The sequence below is a fragment of the Perca flavescens genome, chromosome 19, assembly GCF_004354835.1.
Source record: "Perca flavescens isolate YP-PL-M2 chromosome 19, PFLA_1.0, whole genome shotgun sequence".
Taxonomy (NCBI): Eukaryota; Metazoa; Chordata; class Actinopteri; order Perciformes; family Percidae; genus Perca; species Perca flavescens.
The window spans coordinates 20,767,110-20,789,314 of NC_041349.1; the positions used below are offsets into that span (position 1 = coordinate 20,767,110).

Genomic DNA, 22,205 nt, shown 5'->3' on the forward strand with positions numbered 1-22,205 from the left:
TAAACAAGGACTAGATTTGAGGTTATTTTAAAATGAGTACATTTTAGTTAAAGGATTGATGTGTTGAGGTTAGTTGGAGAGTGACTTATACATTAGCCAGGGATATAAAAAAAAGGCTAAAAGAAAATATTGTTTTGAAAAGTTGGGACTCAATCCCATGGACTGATGATAGTATTGCATTTAAGTTGCTTGCAGTGTTTTATGGTATGTCTTGTATCTTTGAACTTCTGTATTTCTATTGTAAACCCTTTAAAACAATCTTTATATAAGAGTTAATTTATTTTGTATAAGTTGTTTTAAAAGGCAAACTGCAATGCAGCTTTAGCTATATTGTATTTCTGTGTGTCACATACAGTATGAAGAAAAGAAAATCACAGATACCACCCTCTTTGAGGCAAGAAAATTGAAAACATTAAGGGAATAAAGCATGGTATATTGGAGCAGAGTTGTGTGACATGTTTAATGTTGAGATAGGTCACCCTTATTTTAGGTTCAGGAGACACTCTCATGGGTAAATTCATCTTTCTGTTGAGGGGTAGATTGGAAGTCATGGACCTGAAACCAGGCTTTAAACCATGTACAGGTTACATTGTTATTACTGTATGATGGATGGTGGTGGTGTCGGTGGAGAGGAGGTGGGGGGGGTAGATGCAATCAGTGCGAAATCAGCTCCAACATCAAATGTAGGTCTTCATTAAAAAACACAATTATGGTGCCGGTGGTGTTCTCATGTGCCATTTCGCTTTTGACAGTCATCAATCACAGCCCTACTTCATATGCACAGAGAGCCTCTCGCCACACATAATAGCAACAGTTATCTCACAACATTAACTCTTAAACGTTCTGACATGTATTGATCTGTCGCCGCTCTGCATGTGTTTGCAAAATCAAAAAATAAGATACGAAGGTGGGTCCAGTCTCCATTTGAGCACCCATTGTGTATGTGATCCTCATGAGGCCTGCTGCTACGGTATGTACAGGATCGCCGTCCATCGTATCTATACTCATTTATGGACTATCATTATCTTGCAATATATAAAAGGTATTTATTCCCCAGCAAGGCCATTTACAGTGTAAGTCTTGTGAAGGTCAAGGCAGGGTCTGACACAATGATTCATACGCCACAATTAAAGGATTCTCTACACCTTAATTAACATTGATTGGCTGCCGGCTAATCAATCGAACCAGTGAGGGACAAGCAAAAAGGGGCCCATCTTATTTCAAGCCAACCTAGTAATGAGATATGGTCTGTCGAGCAAGCTTTATGGGTTCATGAACCCCCATCACCCTCTGCCACTCACTTCAGTCAGCTGTCAGAGGACTGTCCCTGCCTATGAAGAGTTAATTCCCAGGCAGTAACTGCCAGTCCAATAAATAAGGGGTCAAGCCTATGAAACCGAAAAACAATTACAGTCAGCCTTCTCATCTCCTCCTGACCACCATTTCTTGTATATTCTATTTAGAACTAGTGGCTGGGTGGGGGAGGGGGGAATAGGGGTATCAGCAGGCAAGAACACAAGTTAAGATTAAGTGTCACAAAGAATTAGAAGTGAGATGGAGAGAAGAGATGTATAGCTAGATGTTGGAGCACGAGACACAAACACACACGAATGAACATAGCTGTTGGCTTGTTGTGTGGATGGACAACATGCATGTATGTTTTTTCTGTGGATCCAATAATGCTGCCCTAGAAGTTAAACTAGGACCAAATCTGGAATTTTAATCGTAGTTTGTAATAACTTCCTCTAGGGGGATTAAACATCATTATGTGTATTGCACATGGATTGCAAACTTAATGCCCGCCTTAGCATCTATATTGACCCATATTCAAAATCCCTTTTATCACCGCTGTGCATTTTTACCTCTGCGCACACACAAATACCTCATGATCAGTTTTCCGTTAGTGTCCTGGAGGCACCCGCATCTTGCAGGGGGATAAAATAAGGTGGAGAAATAATTACAATTAAATGTATCAAGTGCAAATCAATGGCAGAGTAGGAGGGGGATCAATAGCAGGAGAAGCTGCCCACGCCACGCGTCACAACGACTCCTCAATTACTAATTAGAGGGATAATCAGGGTTTCATCAGACACTTGGCTCTGATGGAGCCCTTTGAACTAGCGGGGGAAAGAGGCAAATGAATCCACTTTGAGTGATGTATTCAAATATGTATGGGAATACATATGCACTATAGGAAGAACACAGCAGGTGGTTAGAAGCTACTTCAAGCTAAATGCTCTAATTGCCTTCTTGCTGAAAGCACGGGCTCCACTGGCAAACAAAAGGTGAAATGTATTCTTCTGAACAAATATAACTGTTGTACACCAATACTAAGTGATATTGGCAGAGCCAAGATTGTATGACACAACACTTGATTTTGCAATTTGGCCACCAACTGCCCCTTTTTCTATCCGCATTCCCACTTTTTCCCCCTTCTAGGTTTATCCTCCTGTTCCCTCGTCTGCTGTTTGTTATAACTGGCAGATTAGAGCTCAGACTGCCAGCTGACGAGGGGAGATGTGGCACAAAGCACAAGAGCCCTATGTAAGCACAAACTGTAATGACTATAATCGCTGGCTGATCCTGCTGCTGCCTCTGATGTAAGTGGGATGAGTCCCCTCAGTCTATTGACCACTGACACAGGACAAAAAAAATGTATAGATGAATGAATCGATGGGTGAATAATTGAATCAATGAAAGAAAAATAAAGAAAACTAAAGGAAACAGCCAGCAGTCGAAGGCAGGGATGGTGCAGCTGCTGTCAGAGCTAGACAGATTTGTCCAAATTGGTGAGTAATAAAAATAAGAATTGGTGTGCGCCACTGTTCCCCTTCAGAACTCAAGTGATTCATATCAGGAGGAAAATACCAACCAAGTGGAAGGAGAGAAAGGTTCGGCAGCTTTTAAAAGTTCAGGATGAAAAAAAAAATGAAAAAAAAAAAGCAATGCTTAATCTGCTTCCAACATGCCAAATTGCTTCAAGTGATCTTCCATAGAATTCATATCAAAGAAGTTTGCCTGGAGTAAGTCAAATAAGAACAGAGACGGTTCAGCTGGCATTCTGCATTGTGGGGATGCCTCTCTGTGGAGTCCTTCCCACAGTTTGTATATGTTTGATGAAACAGTCCCTGTCAGGAAGTGCAAACTCTCCATTTGCTTTCAGTTAAAAAGAGCAAACACAGCCAAAGTCCCCCACCTCCAAGAAATTCACACGCATGCACGCACACACTGGTGTTAGTTCTCGTGTTAAGAAGAGGAAAAAGATGCAAAAGGTGCTTTTCGGGAGTGTGTGTGTGCGCAAGACAAAGTGTATGTTGGTATTGTTTGCTCTATGTGTACACTGCAGTGGGTGTCTGTGTCAGGCTGTATACACACTTGTGAGAGTTTGTATTTGTAAGAAAGTGAGGGAGGGGAGCGCGGGGAAGGAAAGTGACGGACGGGTCAATATCCCCGTCCCTCTGCTGGGACCCATTACGCTTTAGTGATGGTCTTCACCACCCATGGTCAACTTAATTCATTATCTTTCCCAGCTGCACGCCGCAGCATCCATCCTTTCTCATTCAGCCTGTCTCCTGGCACAACACAAAAAAACAACCTTTAAAAACTCCCATGAAAACCCCAAGAACATGTTACAAAGAGAAGGGGAGAAATGGCCTTGAGCATTGTGCATTTAGCTCTAGAGTAAAACCAGGTAGTATTTAAAGGTAGGTGGAGAGTGTGGTTTAATGTAGCTATTTTCAGAAAGAGGACTTATTAGTCCTTGAGGAAGCCTTTTGCAGAGAAGCTTGCTGAGGAGCAAACAAATCAAGCTTTGTGTTGTGGAGCTGCTATAGAATGATGTATCTTTTACATGTTCCAATTATTTTGAGTCACTTATCAAACAATTATCAAACAAACTGGAACAACCATGCTATTGCTTTGCAGGGAGGGTTGGTGTAGGTGATGGAATTCAGTGAAACCACTCATTTTATTAACTCATCTGCATTATTGCTGTGGACCAGTACTTGACAAATGTTTTGTTGTTTGTCACTACAGCTGGAAAATGGCAAAAGCTACCCATGTCCATGGGCCATCTGCTGCAATAGTCTATCAAATGACACCAGAAAGTACCTCAGCAAAGTTAATTTGCGCTTCCTTATGGAATGGCACTGGAAAGTTGATGTCGAAGTGAAACATTTTCGTGTTTTGCACAGAAATATGAAGGAAAGGACAAACAGAGAAACAGCATGGGCTTATATATATGAACATCTATAATCATTGTCCGTGATCAATGAGAATTTCCTGAGGTATACTGTTTACTAACTAGCCTTCGATACAGGAGATGTCAGTCAGTGGGAAAGATTTAGCTTCATTTTTTTAAGGCTATGTGATCATTCCCAAAAACAACATGCTCTAAAGCCAGCCACTGACACAGCTGATTGTAACTACAATAGTAGTTTATTTGTCTTGGTAGCATTTATTTACACTATCACTACAATAGTCAAATGAATATATCAATCATCCCAAAATAAATCCTATATCTCCATATAGCATCTGCCTGAGAAGTTGGACAGAGTAGAGTATGCGAGTAGCTGTGAAAAAAGGTGTACTAGTTTATCCTATCTTATATACGTCCACATATGTTTTTTTCTAGTCTTTTTTTTGACAGTCAATCTATAACACCTGTTTGTACTGGCAGCCCCATGCATCACATAGTATACATACTGTGTTGCTGGCTACTGACCAGCTCCATCATAGCAGACAGGAGTCAAAGGGTTGAGGGCGACTTGGAAGTACACTATATGTTGAAGTTTTCATTTACCTACACTTCAGATTTTCCTTTCTGGTGTGAGGATTCAAACGGACACTCCTTTAGTAAGACATAACCTTTTAAACCCACAGGTTGGATGGGAGTTTACAGGACATCAGAGAATTGTCCCATACATATTCAAACAACCTACACTTCTGTACTTGTACACATATCGGCACTACTGTATCCACCCAACAAATTCTATGATTATTCTAAAGTGGCATAGTTTGTTTCCAAAAGACCAAGAACGCAGCTCAATACAGATTTGAGAGCAGAAGAGGAAGATGGGATGAACGTATACAACATAAATACAATGGGCGAGTGTAGGTGTGAAGTACTTAAAGAGCATCACTGAAGAGGCTGGCTGTTCTCAAGTTCTTAAGTTCATACAGCACCGCACAAACACGGATGAATGTGCTCGCAAACACATGCATGTGTCTACATGTCCAACAGATGATTGAACGATGTGAATAGTCACAGTTGCCTACTGGGTGGCATTAGCGGCGTGCTACAAAACCGTAGAAAAACATCAAGCTCTGTCGTACTGTTTGTACAAACACTATGGGTGACAAAACACCAGCCATATTCCTTTTTTATAGGATTAACTACGTGGAACTAAGCAGAAATGGATAAAGTGCCAAGTGACTGTTCAGTATAGAGAAGATGGAGTGTTTATGTGCATGAGCTATATGAATGACCTTTATCAGGCTCTATTAAGTATGGAATAGGAGTTTCATTAGAGATGGTCAAACAAAGGTCAAGACTGATCATCTCTCACCAACTACATCCACTGCTTACATAAATTCAATGTCGCTTTAAAAATAAAAAAAAGAGCATGATGAGCTCTTTTTTTTTTCTCCTGACAAGCTTAATCCTTCTTAGCCATTCACACAGATTAGTAGCTTTCATAAGATTTTTACATCACACAGTTTTCCCTCTCTATAATATTGTATTTGGAAGATAAGCCCCAGTTCATCCCAATGCAACAACAAACTGAGAATTATTGTGGCACTAAGGCCTTACGACTGGATGTGGAGAGATGATAAACAAGAATACAGACTTCTTGAGTATTTTAAAATCAGATGTGGGCGATATATGGATTCATCTATGAGGTCTTTTGCTGGGCTATAGTCCAAGAGCCTAAAGTAAAGCACAAGCTCAGCTTGATAAACACATGCTTTTCCTGTTTCGCCGCGTGTTTGGACGAGTGAGCACTTTCACTGAAGTGATGACTAAAACAATATTCTGTAAGTGAGAAGAGAGATTGTGCCTGTTTATGGCTCACGATGATGGATGGGACAATATAAACAAACATATCGGATTTGTACATTTCTCCACTTACTGAAGCCCACACCGGGAAGTAATCCTGCCTCGTGATTCGTAGTTCAAGTACTTTTTATTACCACTTCGTTTGGAGAAGAAATGCATTCAGGGTTTATTTAGCACATCTGAGCTTATGGCGCCTGTGCATTCAATCATATGTATTCACCACCAATGTCAACTATAAGGAAACACAATGCAGCGATCACCACAAGTTCAAGTTGCTGAGGTTCAGTCTTCCAGCTAAATCTAGGGCCTGCATGCAGCACAGCAGCAAAACCCAGACTTGGGTTTCGTCATATGTTGGTGTGTATATTTTGTGTTATTAAAAATGTTTTAAATACCCATTTACTTTAGTTTTATGTTCGGTCATTTACTGATGTTATATGAAAATCTGAAATAAACATGAAACAGGAATTAACTGACCAGAAACAATCACAAATAAATCACATCAAGTATAAATATTATATAGAATATATTTATTGTAATTGTTCACATAATGTTATGATGTCTTAAAACCTGCATTATCATTGAATTTCTACCGGTTTACTATTGCAAAAAAAAAAAAAGTAATTGTTCACATAATATGTCTAAATAGTTTATTTTCACACCTCTTCGCTGCAAGATAATTTTGTATTTTGGAAGAAAACAAAACTAAGACTCAGTTGCACAGACTTTTCTGGGCACCTACTTTGACAGGCAACACATGGATTTGAGGTAAGGCCAGATAAAGGTTATCACCTCAGGGGATGCACTCCTCCCATGCTGCTTCTGAGGAGGAACTTATTTACCTCAGGTTGAATGCTGCTCTCACTGAGGTCTAAACCATAGGATGTTTCATGAGAGCAGAGACATCAGGACAAAAAACTATCCTAGCTCTTATAAGACATGCACAAAAGACACAAAGAAGTTACTCAACACAACTTGCTATGCATTGGAATTTAACTGATTAATCAAAAGCCTTTTGACCTGTTCAATCATCTAACACGGGATGTAATGGAGTAAGAAAAGTCTGCAGAGATTTCATATTTCTATTTGCGCTACTTTGTCGCACAAATGGCTGGTACTAAATCTTAAAAGGGATACTTTGCCGATGTATAACCAGCTTTGTACCATAACAATGTTGGTAGTATGTGTAAACTTCCTTCTCTATCTTGCCAGCGCCCAGATCTCCGTGCTCATCTCCCAGCTAAAATCCGCCAGATGACGGGTGTCGCACCATCTGCTGGATTTTTTGCTGGTTCGAGGGCTGTGCTCGAACTACAGATTGTAGAAGCGGAACCGAGAAAAGAGATGCCCCTTTTGAACTCAGAATAAACTGTCAAACTAGACAGCGCTGACCAAATATAAACCAAGATTCTGTTATTGTATTGCCTACTTCTTACCTAAAATGTTTTTAGAAACATATTTTAGTGCAGTGTTTGAATGTAATATGAGATCGTTTGTTACCAGCCGGCCGCCATATTGATTCTGTGACATGCTTGCATTAGTCTCGTTTGAGATGACCTGCGCCTCGCCTGTAAAGTGGACGAGAGGAGGCGGCAGCAGCCGGGGGCGGTGACAAAAATCCGCTCTCAAGTCGGTTCAGCCTTCAGGCTGAACAGGAAGTGACAGAAACACTGGGGTCCGATTCCGATCTAATAAAATGTTATCAGACCCATATATCAGCTTGTACACAGTCTCCAGTTGTTTTTATTATGACAGAGTAGCTGTCAAAAATTCTCTACATGCGATCTGTTGCTGCGATCTGGCGCAATAGCCTTTGTACACAGACGCATGTATCATTCCTATGTTGCACCCAACGCACAGCAGTCTTTTCCCTCCACAGACGCACGTCGGTAAATTAGGGAATGTATTTGCGCTCCCGGGGGCGGTTCAGCGAAAAGAGGAGGCGTGTTCAGGCGCAAACGTTCCCTGGTGCTATTTTGCAGTTTCAGAAAACGATTCCGCCACTGACCAGGAAAAACCTGGTCTAAAGTCAGTGGCGCTAGTCTAAAGTCAGTGGCGCTAGTCTAAAGTCAGTGGCGCTAGTCTAAAGTCAGTGGTGCGTTATTCAGATGCTATTTTAGGGGCGCATGCTTGGCAATAATGTAGCGTGTGCACAACGCGCATACACTTTGGTTCTCTCATCTACATGCAGCAGTTCCCATTTTTGCAACCATACATAATTACAAGGAAAAATATTACTGAAAATGCACTTCAGGTGTTTGGATCGGTCAGGAGGCACTTTACAGTACAGTCCTCAAAAAGTCCCAGCATTCTTTGTGGCTTGTTGTGTTTTGCACAACATTTCCATGAATCATGGATGTGTTGATGACATAAATGAGGAAATATTAGAGGACTTAAGGAGACGTGATGTTGAACTACGGCGGAATCTGGTCCGGGAGTAATGCGCGATGTGCTCCTGGTGGAGCGGGTGGACGGAGATGGAGTGGGGAGGAGGAGGAAGGGGCACAACAGGTGCAGGTGGTGCGTTTGGAGGCCCACGCTCCATGGCTGCAGCAATCCTCTCCAGACTTGAGGAGATGCGCCCGAGAGGCCGCAGCAACATCGCCACCCGGCCAAGACGGCCATTTATTACTTTGCTGCATCTCGGACAGCTGCCGCTGGCATGCGCCAGGCAAATCCGCCGTCATAATAGCAATCCGCCATGGAACAAGCGCGCCTGCTCTTAAAGGGTATGTGAGATGATTGGTTTATTGCACGTTACGCCCAAACCACACCTAGCTACTTCAGACCAACCCATTTAAGATGTTCGTCGGGCGCAAGAGTCATTTATCCTGCAGGTATAATAGCAACAGGGCCGGAGATCCGCCCACAAAGCTACTTGCGTTTCAGATTCTTAAAATAGGGCCCTTAGTCTCTCTTAGGCCCTTAGTGGAGAGCAACTGCGGCGCCTGGCTCTAAACACTGCGGCCGCCTTGATCTCGTGAGGTTATTGTTGACGTCAGAGCAAGTCGGGATGAAGTCAGACACAAATCTAACCGGCATGCATTGGCCGGCGATCGCCAGTGATCGATTCTGCGCAGATCTGGCTCATCTCGAACGAGCCTACTACCGGTGGGAGCGTTTATTGGTCCAGTGTGGCGCAGTTCATTCTGGTAATTGTAGTTTTTTTTACCTTTTGAGCTAAAGAAAATACAACATCCTCTTTCTGCGTTTTCTCTGGCCATGTAGCACCCATTTAAAACAATGTGTGTGACATTCTACTGCATAGACAGCCCAGTTTTATGTAAATACCCTCTTTCCAATGGTAAAATACTTCTTTCAGTACTTCTGAGAAATTTGAATACTACTCTGAGTAAGTTTGATAGGTTGAAAGTAGGACAAACCTCTGAGCTTCTCAGTAGATGTTTACTTCACCTTTAGCCCTAACAGCTTGCTCCAACTAGCTTGGTTGACACCAGACCTTCTCAGTTGTAACTGAGAGAGCAAATCTCTAATTTGCCGGAAGTTTGTCAAGGTTTTCGCAGGCTATGCTCCAACCACTCTGCTTGTGCAAGAAAACAAAAGGGGAAAAAAGTATTTTGAAAGTCAGCAATACTTTCGTAAAGTATATTGACTCAGCATTGATTTTGGCCATAATGGACTATGGAAAGAAAAAAATATTTGCCAGCAGGATAAAGATAGCTTTGTATTTTTTCTTTTTCTTTTAAGGTAATAATTTTTAAAAATACAGTTTTATATAAGCCCTGGGTCACATCAAACTTGAGAACAACAATGCAATTTTTTTGCAAGAATCTCGAATAAGACTCCTTTTGTTATTTTGAAGGGTAAGTAATCTTGCTGCAGACATACAACTCAGATAGCCTCTTTTGAAATGTATCCATCTTTTTTGGTGCCACAACAGGTATTAGGTGATGCAATTTCTCTCTCCACCTGAAAGGTCAATTCGTGATTCTGTACATGCTGTAGACATCTATCTGGCTGTGCACACCGAAATTCCATTAAAGTATGAATTTGGCAGATGGTGGAGAGTGCTGGGGCAGTAAGACGCTTCCAAATTCAACATTAGTAAAAATAAAAATAAAAAATAAGACGAGAACTTTCATAGGGGGAGTGCAGTTAGAGTTTATACTGCAAGTGTATCGTTTAAATTAAACAATTAAAGGTTGGCCCTGTATGATAATTAATTTAGATGAGTTAAGAGTTCATATTGCTGCAGTTCAATTGTATTCAGTCAAACACTGTTAATATACAGTACAACCATTCCTTTGAAGACAAGAGCATGTGTGATGAATTCTCTCTGACATCAATGCTGGACCCTTTTCATAAATGCATTCACATGGACAGCATATCTCTGCTTTCAAGGCAGCGACACAGCAAGTGGGCTTATGGAGCAAAGACATAAGTGTCTGAGTTCTATCTCAAAAGGGCAAAGCAGAATTCTGCAAAATAATCCTCAGCCATTTCCTTAGATGTCAGGAGATACACATCTTGACAATTGCGCAGCTCAAAAGAGAGCAAAGAACAATGTTTTATTTAAACCTGATAGTGATTCCAAGTTCTGCAAATATTAGTTTAAATCTTTCTCTCTGACACAGAAACACGCACTCATACTGAACCACAGTCTTGTAGGCAGAGTGGAAATTTAAATAAATAATGCATTAGCTGCGCTCTATTTTCTTCTTTTTTTTATTCTGTGAATCAACTGAATCCACCACTAATGCTTATTGAAATTATACATTTTCCATACATGATGATCACCATTATTTGCATCGCTCCTTTTATACTGTGGCCTTAATAGAAGAAATGGCTGGGAAGCAGAGCTGTATGTAAATTATTTCATCATACATGCAGAGATGTATGATTTATATGATGCAGTAGCTATGACGGTGGTTAATTAAAATGCCAGCACAAGCCCTCCTGTCTATATATCCCCTGACTGATTGCTCTCATTTAAAACAAGGCAATAGGGATTTCTGCCGAGGAGGACTGACAACTCAACATACAATTTGTGACACAATATCATTGCCCATGGGGTAGCTGTTTCCCTCATTTCTGATCAGTAAGTAACATGTCAATTATCTCAGAGGTGTTTGCATTGTATGGATGTCTTTTCTTAGGGCAACACAACCCCAATGAAAGTCTCAACCTGGAAACTCATGTAGAAAGGAAAGTAACTTGTATGCATGAAGTCATAAGAAGCAGTGGGCATATTATTTTGAAACAGATTATTTAAATCAAAGTAGATAAAATGGAAAACTTGCTTCAGGACAATAGTTAATTATGACATGTTTTGAAATTGTTTGCTATGAGAAGAATAGGTATCGTTTGGAGAAGCGCATTCACTCCTACTCCACTTACAGTACAGGCAACCACACCATGAAACTAACCTGCTGACACTGATGTTCGTCTAAAAAACATCTTTTTAATAAATCTCTTCCATTAAAAGGTAAACAAATAAATACAGCTCAGTGCATGATTTAAATATCTGTCACTCTGTCAAACACAGGAAGCGTCTAATCTCCGGGTATCTGTATGTAAATCATAACGCCCACAGGGTCTCTCCAGGTGCCTGTAAGGAGGCAGAATGGAGGATTGAAATGTGTAATAACTTCACGAATCGATTTGTTTGGTGGGTGAGGCTTATTCACTGGGGCCTGCCCGTCTAATGATTTACGATTTCCAGGATGAATTTTTCTATTCTTGCCAACAAATGATGCTGCTCCCTATCTTCCTGGTGACGCTTGATTTATCTTCCAGTGAAGGCCCTTGGGATTTTCAGCCTGTATGCCCGTTTTAAGCTAAGCCTCATTCCAGGCGGAATGTGTAAAAGTGAGGATTAGGTTATATTTTTCTTTATAACTGCCGTCATATGAATATTAATGTGTCACATATTGAAGAAAACAATAATTTCATGTGCAAGGGGTAAAGTAAGATTTCTGATGGCTGTGTGCATACGTGAGCATACGGGGCTAAATTGAGGTCAAGCATGTATGAGCATTAGCATCTCTACAGGCAGGCTAAGGAGCACACAAACATACACATGCATTCACACACTCAATACACTTTTTCTACAGCATAAAGGAATCCATCCTGATATATTCCAGTGACAGGCCCCATTGAATTGCTGACCAGGGTTAGCCTTTTGAACCATTCCTGCTGAGATTCTGAGCCCATCTCAAGAGCATCTCTGCGAGCGTCAGATTCTTCAGCCAGATACCCAGTGGTGCCACTGCTGTGCTGGCCTTCAGACTGACGGATGGGGAATAAAAACAGAGAGGCAGAAATGCCACTGCTTTGACTTTTCAAGGCATCAAGTCCTGTTTGTTAAGCACAAAGAGCAACGGCTGCTGCTGGTTCGAGTCAAAGGAGTTCTTTGGGGAGCTTATGTGGCTGCATGCACCGCGCAGCGACAACAAAAAGATTTTAATCCTTTCCTTGGACCAATATTCAATCCCTATTTTGGAAAATTGGAGGAAATTCTTAGGTTTGTCTGAACAAAGAATAGCACTCCATTCTCTCTATTTATAATCAACACACAAATCAATAAGCATACTGTATCACTGATCCCCCCCGCCATCTCTCTCCCTCTCTCACTTTCCCAAGTGCACACACACACACACACACACACACACACACACACACACACACACACACACACACACACACACACACACACACAGGCTTGCCTTTAAGCACAGATTTTTTCATTTCCAGTCGCTGTCACCATGGTAACTTCCTATGTCCGACTTGGGCCAGTATGTGCTTCCAGCACTTTCCTTCTTCAAAGCCCTTTTTTCAAAGCCTAAAACCGCATTGCTTCACTCACGGTTACCCATAGTGCTTAGCTTCTAGGAGGGTGTTTAGCTGCTAATTACTTCATATAACAAAGGCACGAATAGGTGCCTCTAATAACAAACCACTCTATCTATACAAGCCACAAGGTTTAGCAATAAATAAACCTCTCTTTACAGCTGCTGTTTCGTAATCCTTCAGGTAAAAAAAAAACTGAACAGAAGTGAGTGAGCCTTGGATGTGGGACACCAGACAGTGTTAGTACAACTACCCTTCAACTAACCTTGCAGGTTTTTAACAAGCTATTGCAGAACTGTTTGTTTACATGCTCACTTCAACCTTTTTATATATTCAAAATGGCCACCTTTGTTGCCATGAAAAAGAGTGTCTTGGCAACGCCACCCAAGCGACAATCAAATACTCCTGTGTTGGCCGATCGATGATTCCCCCCCCCCCGACCTTCCTCATTCACATCTCAATAATGAAAGACAAGCAGGGGTTATGAGTAACCTTAGCGTTCGATACAGGAGGGGTCAGCCGTCAATAGCTCGGCAAGGGTCCAGGCTTGTATTCGCATGCAGGAAGTCACCGCGGGTCTTAAGGAATTGTCCTGAAGGAAGCAAGGTTGGGATTAAAAGCTTGGGCTTGACTGATCTCTCCTGTCTCCTATGTCAATATGCCCAAGGTACTGTCAGTCACAACTTTAGTCTGAGAGGAAAGTAATTTACTGGCCCATAAAGGCACAAAGGCCCTAATTCAGTACAAGATGTATCAATTATGTTGATGATAGGATGGCAGCTGTGGCTAAATACACCTTGAGTATGTTAAAAATGGGCAAGATCTTCATTAAGATAGAAGATTTTTGTAGGCAAACAATCATAAACCTGTAGAGGATGATTACAACATTATCTGTGAATGTCACAGTTTATTATGGCTTTCATTATCGATTATTCTGTCAATTTTGTTTTTCGATTAACCAACTAATTATTTAGTCTATAACAGGGCTTCTCAAAGTTTGACACTGTGGGTCCCCCTTAGACAAAACTATGAAAAACTGCTAATTGTATTTGTTTACATTTTGGCAAATTAGCACCTTTAAAAGTATGCTGAATTAGCCATTAGCAGTTCTTTTTGCATTGTACTCATGGATGTAAAGACAACTATCACTAGATTACTAATATTAAAGATAACTTACAAATGTGATAATTATCAAGTTTGGAGTCTTTATTCTATGATTTCGACACAGATTTTGCTTGAAAAAGAATTAATTATTCTTCTATCGATCGACTAACCACTTAATCGAGTCATTGTTTAAGCACTATAGTTTAATTATGTCTTTAAACGTTACAGGCTTTCACTTTGACATCTTTTGGTGTAGGAAGATGTAAGCCCTACTTCATGAACACGTGGTGTCACTGCTTCAGATTTAAGCAGAGCTTTCGTTTGGCAGACCAGAAGTGCAAGCAGGGTGAGCACGAAGGGAACAAGAAGTACAAAGACTAATAGAGCTCTGGCCCTTTCCTGTACAAGGTGACAAGGCGTTTCTTGTATTTCACCCCACGCAGCATCACTGTCCCATCGAATTTGTCAAGGGATGTCAAGACATTTAGCTGTCTTTTAACTTCTCTTCCATAGCAACAGGTCTCATGAGATACAGCCTGAGGAGGAGGGGGGAGTCACATTCTGGTGCATAACAAAGTCAAGAGTGTGTCATCCTGTCTGTACGTTTCTGCTCGGCTTGTTTCCCAACTCCGGTATGTATTTGGTGTCAACGTCTGTTTGTAGCAGAAGATTTATTGCAAATCACTTTAAAAAATGACAAGTTTTTGGAGCGCACCTAGTTGTGCTGTTGTACAGAACAGAATTATTTTTTTATCGTCCCCTAATTCCATCATTTTTGCTATCTATTATGACCTGAGGCCTGTCTCACAAAGCAGGATTAGTGGATAGGCAAGCTAACTTTGGGCTTAACACTCACTGTTTCTCACAAAGACTTCTTAAGTTCAAACCGAGCTATGTTGCCATGGTTTTCAATGCCGCACACCAGCAATGTTTTTGTCCAGGCTTGTGGTGAAATACGCACAACCATTTCTCCGACATTCCAACAGAGCGAAAAAAAATACTGCATTAACATTGAAGTACAAAGGAGCTCTGAGTGACGTCTATGTAGTTAGAAAACAGATGATGGATTCATTACATCAATTATACAAATGCTAAACTTGCTTCATAAGAAGAGTGCAGCGCTACTCGTACCTAAATTATTAATGAAAATATACCATTATTATTTAAATATTGTATTGTTTTTTTTTACCTTGTATTCTAAGCCTTTTTCTTCGCTGAATTTTATTATTTTATGCTGCTGCAGCAACCTCATTTCCCAACTGGAATCAACACTTCCATCTTATCTTTTATTAAATATACTGCTGTCATGCTTTTTGCACAATCCTCACCTCTTTCATGTGAACTTGCATCATGAGAAAGGCCTCAGATGGAACAGTGAAGAAGCCATTTGAGGGATACCATGTTGAAGTTTCAGGATAACAAAATGTATTTAAATACACAGACCATGACCAACAACAGTGACCCATGGAATGGCTTTGTAAAATGTGGTGTCAAATCGATCCTTGGAAAAGCACATTCTAATTCTGATCTTGCAACCAAGTGGCAAGTAAACAGCATTGTAAACAACAGTATCAGGGAACAGTGGGCGTTAATTCCATCAACTTTTCAAGGTGACCTGAGAAACCTGATTATGTGGCGATAGTAGCAGCAGGCAAAAAGGAACAAGGATGCAGTGGTGTCTCAGATGAACCATCTTTTATCTCTGCTGAATCCCTCTCCATCATCCTCTAACTATGAAAACAGTCTCTGTCTCACTCTCTCCCTTCCCAACTTTCTCGGAGTATCCCTCCACCTCTTTGCTCCTATGACACAGATGCAGATACACTCACTCATTTAAATTCTTTGACAAATTTGACCCTTTATTGTCAAGTGATTTGAGTCAAAAAGACAGATTAGAGCATACTGTACTACTGAATGGTGCAGCAAAAAGGTTCACTCTATCTCTAACATAACACGGACAAATTCAAGCCATTTTCTATGAATCCCCAGGAGTCATTTTGGGGTCTCTAACACTTGCTATGTTGGAGGTGGTGAAGGGCCTACAAATGTTTTTAGCCACAGAATCTGTATTTCCTCTTCTTTTAACATCCAGAGCTTTGCATCACATCTCATACAAGAGCCTCACAACCTCCACTACAGCCATTCAGCACCCATACTCTGCAGCCCCCACCTCAATGAGCATGTACATTTAGGTCCATGTCAGCACCCACAAAAGTCCCTCTCCTGCTTTATACGCAGCACTTTTGAACATGTTCTAAGCAAATGGTGAGTGGGCATGGCTACAAGCTCCTCTCCTTTATAGTGCAGCATTACTCTGTGGCAGCTACAAGCACTTTCCTTAAAATCACACCATAGTCCGGAACAACCTCGGTCCAGTGGCTGAGGAGGGCATTAATGGAATTAAGGCTCATGAATAAGAATGCAGCGCGGGTTGAGTGAGAGCTCTCCCACTGTGTAATATTGACATGCTCTTCGGTCAGAAGATAGGCCAGCATAATTAGCTTTCACAAGCAAGTATGGGGCCAGAAAGAGACACCATTCTAAACACAGACAAGACCCTCAACAGAAGCGTGTGCGCTAGTGAATGTGAGGGAGTGGAGGGTGATGTGGGGGGAGGCACACAATCCCAGTTTCCCAATCAGAACAGTTTACAGCAGAATTCATCTACCAGGGCACTTGAAGCCAACATGGGGTCACCTGATTTACAGATGGGTTTGTGGGAAAATTTTCAAATCAAATGCTCCAAAATTGGTTTTGAGACTGGGTATACAAGATCGCTGCAATATATTTTTCTCAAAACAATATTTTTCAACATTTTCAGAAATAAAAATAAAAAACATTAATCAGCCTTTTTATTTTAGTGAAGTGGGCAGAGCTGCAGAATTGACACTTGGACTTGAGCGAGACTTCAGTGTGTCGGATTTATTTGAGAGTTAGCTCCCTGAAGACTTGACTTGAGATTGCAAAGCAAAAATTAACAAGACTCAAGTTTGAACTGTGCCAATTCGATAAACAATAAAAACTAAATGAGGCAGTGACAGACGGGGCTTGCACAGAAATAACCCTCAAATATTAATTTCTTAGTCCACAGATGGGTCTCAGCCATGTAAGAAAACACTATTACCACATTGAAAGCAAAATGCCAAGACCTTGAGACCTGACTTGACCCAAAAGCTGTGTCATCCATAATATTCTTTCAGCATATTGTAATTCAAGTGGTCTGAGAGAAAACTAGACTTCTGCGCCTCCTCTTGGCTCTGTTTTTAGGCTTTAGAAAATCTAGCCTGTGAAATGAGATTTTGGCCAATCATAGGTCCGTTCAGAGAGAGGGAGCGTTCCTATTGGCTGTTCAGCGCATGCATATGTCTGTGCATTTTTTTTAGCTTTCTATTTTCTGCAGATTTTAAAACTACTCGGGTAGTAGGTCTATTCAATACGTTGAGTACAGACATATGAGAAGCTCCAGTGCTTCTAATGTACAACAGTGACAAAAGTTCAATTCATAAAGTGGCAGGTCAAAAATATCTCTAAATGCCGTGAAATGAGGACGTCATTGGTGATAAATGGCCAATTAACCTGATGGTGATTATCAGAACAATTTAAACCATGTTACTCACTTAAGGGACAAGGGATGCCAAATTAAATCTATTGTCATGAATTCTAAATTCCCTGGAAGCCATGGCAACTAAGACTCTTTCAAGATACAAGCCTACTGCTGAGTATTTCCATATGGATTACTGGATACATAGAGTTGAAGTGGTACAAACTATGCATATTCAGCTGCTTGGGCTAGATCAAAGGGAATTATGCAACTGTGCTATGAAACATTGATTATGAGGGAGGTCATCAGTTTTTCATCTTAAAGATTGACACATTATGTTTTAGCTTTTCATTTCGTATTAACCATGCAGGTGGGTCCAGCAGCCGGAGATCAAACAGAGGGATAATTGCACCATTTTAATTGATTGGGATTTCAATTTTGTCATGTTCAACAAAAAAAAAAAAAAAACATATCTACCAAGACTCAGACACAATCTACTTTGAGATCTAATTAGATAAAGAGGAAATAGCATTCCAAAATTGTAAGTGCCCCTTTCTGAACACAATTCTAGATCCATCCTCTTGCCAAATTGGAATGGAGGAAGCAGATGAGAGTAGTGACTGTTGGTGAATGAGACCAGGCTAATAAAACAGGTCCTTTGTGAGGTGCTAATCGCGTGCAGCCATCAAAGAGTCACGAAGGAAAAAAGGTGAAACAGTGCCTTTTCTCGCTCTTGTGATATTGTCTTGCCAAGGTTAGAGGGCATGTGGCGTGAATGTAGATCCCACTTTCATTGCCCTTGCAGGTACAGCACCCGGAGACCATGGATTGCGGCTACTCATTCATAAGCTCATCATAAGCTCATTAAAAAAAAGGGTGCTGTGACAAAGCCACAAAGAAAAAGAGAAACATTAAAGGGAAATAAAAGAAACGGAGCCATTGGAAGAAGGGTACCAATGAAAGCAAAAGGGATTCATAGTCAAACAGTAATTGAGACGACAGGGAGAAAGACAGAGAGAGGGGAAGATAGCAGGATTAAGAGAGGTAGAAAGTGTCTTGTAATGCTGGGCTGAGCAACCACTGAAGGCTTTCCCGGCCAAGCGCTTTGAGCCATCTATCGTTTCAGTGGGACTAGAGTACCTCATCGCAGCATAAACTCTCAAAGATGAGTCATTTTCAAGCAATGAGCAACGTCAACCAAGCCAGATGTACAGATGAACAGACCCATTTTAAATATGCATGACACATGTTGGGAATCCAGAGTTGTACTACAGCAATGGAAAACTAGAAACTAGAACGGTGTCCTTTTATTGTGGGACCAAAGAGTTTGACTCTTGAAAACATCCAAGTTATTTTAGATGCCATGAATTACTGGAGTTCACTACATAAAAAACAAAACATAATCTAATTGAATTATCATACTGGAGATGCACATATTAAATGGGTCTCTGAACCCATATTGGTAAGAGAGTTTGCCAAGTCAATGACATTAAAGTAAAATTTCCATCCACACGAGAAATATCTGTTCACCAAAGTCCAGCTTTGGATCCACTGGTTGGGAGGAGGCTCTCAAAGCCAAAGCCAATGGCACACATTGACCCAATCAGTTCAGCCACTAATGCAAGTTCGGACCTTTCTTGCAACATGGACAGCTAGAAGAGAAACGCATAATCATGGCGACCGTCACTAAATCATGTGCAGCGAGATTGTATCTAAAAGGTAGATGTTATTTTCATTATTACGTTGTAAGTACAGTGAGCTATTGGGGTGGGGGGTGGGGGTGGGTGGGTAAGCGGCGCTTAATCATGCTCTTAAAATGAATAATTTGCCTTTGTTTCACTCAATTGACTAATAAGGTTGGTTCAATTAGATATGCATATTTTTATATGCAACGATAGCACTGCTGCTGCCAACAACAGACTGAAGCAGTTTGTTTAAGCTGTTTATTTGATTGCATAAACAGACAATTCTCCACAATAATCCTGTTTACATGACTATCCAAAGAGAGTTGTGGACTTTTTTTTAGGAAGATAAATTGTCTGCTCACCCCTATCAAATTGAATCAAAACTATTACGATCACAGTTCTGCTGTAAAACATTATTCTGCCATTCAAAATCCATTTCAGCAATTATAAATACAATGCTATTTCTGCCAGCAAAGTTAAAGGTAAGATAATGACTCATGCAGCTGTTGCCCATGGCAACCCAGGGTTTTGGGATGGGAAGACAAGTGGGAACAAACTGTCCCGAGATCGTTTAGTGATGGAACTTTTTTTTTTATTTTTACTTTGAACTATGTCCAATAATGCGTCCCTTAAGAAGTACTGAGATTCAATTTAAAATTTAAAAAATTTGTCTATTTTATTGTTTTAAATGTATTCTGTTATGCGTTTTGTTTTGCTTTCTCATGTAGTTGATCACTAGTTGTTATGCATGTACATTTGTGAACATACTTCACCATCAATGTGTAATCTCACCTAAAATTAAAATAAATTGATCACAAAACAAAATGTGTTTTCGATGTTTATCTAAATGTGAGTACTCTTTGGAGAAGGTCTAATTTAAGAGTCTATTAAGAAGATTCAGCAATATTCCGTGATTCCACCAAAATACTAACAACTTTTTTTTTTTTTTTTGCACTGCACTATTTCGGTCACTTTTCTGCCATGCTAAATGCCCAGGGCACAAAAATACCAATGGATGGACTAGAAAGTGGTGCTGAAAGGAAAGTTATTTCAATAAATAGTGTACACCGGGCATAAATCAACGTAACAATTTACTCAGGTTAGTTTACAATTTTAGATTATAACCTGAAAGAAAACCATCACAAGAAAAAGGGGGATCAGAGGGGGAAAATGATCCATAAATCAGCATGAAAGGATGTTGTTTTTATCTTTAGGGGGGAAATGATGAATAACCAGGAAAGTTATTAAAGGTCTGTTAAAGTTGCATGCCCTCTCTATGTTGCTGGAGGAAAAAATGGATCCCCCGCTTCAGGGCAGAAGCAAGAGACATCAAATGTGTATGTTGCCTACTCCAACCTGCCAATAAAAAAAAAGAAGAAGCAGAAAACTAGAAGAACAAGGATGAGAGACTATGGAGCACAGAGAAGGGCAATTATCAGATAGAGGGAAGGAAAAAGCCAAGTCAACTCCCTGCACTCTGACTAACCACCTGCTCCTGTCTGAATTAGCCCTTTCTTTACTGTTTGCACTCACCCAAGTGAAACTCACTCCCCTAGCCACCAAATGGACTGAGGCCTCCTACTTCAATTTTTTTAACACAATATAAAACGCCATGTTTAGTGAGCCACCACTGTGACGGCTATTAATCTGACACCAGCAGGCCTTATGACTAGGCTGAGGCTTCCTGAGGGTTATATAAAGGGTGCCCAGAATACAAATGTTTTTGAAAAAATCCAAACTTCTGGATTCTTCGGCAAAGTGCTTAACTTGTAGAGACATAACAAAGTCTATGGGGCATTCCGTTCAGAATCCAAAAATGGACACCGTTATGGTCGATTCAAACCACTGGCTTGGTTAGAGTCAATCCGCTCCTCTTTTATTTCTATCTCCTGAGAGATACAAATCCCATTTGCCAAGCCGGGCTTCCTTTTCCGTCTAATCACCACATAGTCTTGTATGTCCACGTCTGGAGACCCGGAATGACTGGATGGGCTGCAGGCCTGAAATTTACAGCAACTAATTGGCCAAAATTGAATGCGGCAGACTCTTATCAAAGAGGATTGAAGTAGGGTTGGAGGCAGGAAGGGGCTGAAAAATGAAACAGGATAATGAATGTCAGGTGATGTCATCCAAAGCAGGAAAAGAAAAGAATGAGGAAGAAATAAAATGCTTTGATTTAAAAAGCCTTTACAAAGAGAGGAATATGCAAGGGCACAAGGCAAACAGGCAAAGATGGAAAGGCGGTTTAAATTCTTACAGTAATCAACAACTTCCAAATGTGTTTATTTCTTATCATGTTTGCTTCATAGGGAAAGGGCATTTTTATCATCTCTCTCTGTCAGAGCTTTTATTAATACCCTTTTGCACCATTCTCTATTTGTTCATCATATAACAACAGGTGATTATCCCCCGTTGAGCTCATTGGTCACCTTTTTGTTCTGTAATTGTCACAGTGCTCAACACATAATTGCATCATGGAAAAACAGCCTCCAACGAAGAGTAAGAAAGAAACCAATGATTCCTGCATAAATAGACAAAGGATGGTAGAAAAAGCTTGTAATCAGGACCTCGTAGAAACTCTGCAGATTGATTGATGCAAAATATTGCACTCAAAATAATCTAATATGCTGTATGCGCGGGAAAAAAGTGTGCATAATAATATATATTTTGTATTGTATTTCTAGTTTTGGGATGCCCAGTAGGAATCAAAGTAGAAGTGGTAGTGGATCATTCCATATGATTTAGTACTACAGAGCCCCTTTTATTACAATCTGCCTAATAGAACCTTTAATTTAAAGCAGCACCTGCATGATATTTACACTAAAGTCATGCATTAATTCATTTGACATCCCATTGTTTGGAGAGTTAAATGTTTATGCAAACCTTGACTTTTAAACAAGGGAGGCCACTTCTGTTAGAGCTTTGGGGGTCATGCATGAGCAATGACGGTATTATGCTCACATCTGCTCAGCATGATAAGCTCTGTCTTAATGTCAATGGCAGCTGT

At 40.6% G+C, this 22,205-nt stretch overlaps 1 protein-coding gene across 10 annotated transcripts in view; it reads right to left on the bottom strand.

The window, feature by feature from the left end:
• LOC114574022 (adhesion G protein-coupled receptor L3) overlaps positions 1-22,205 on the bottom strand; it is a 219,952-nt gene that overhangs the window by 97,122 nt on the left and 100,625 nt on the right. The window lies entirely within an intron of this gene.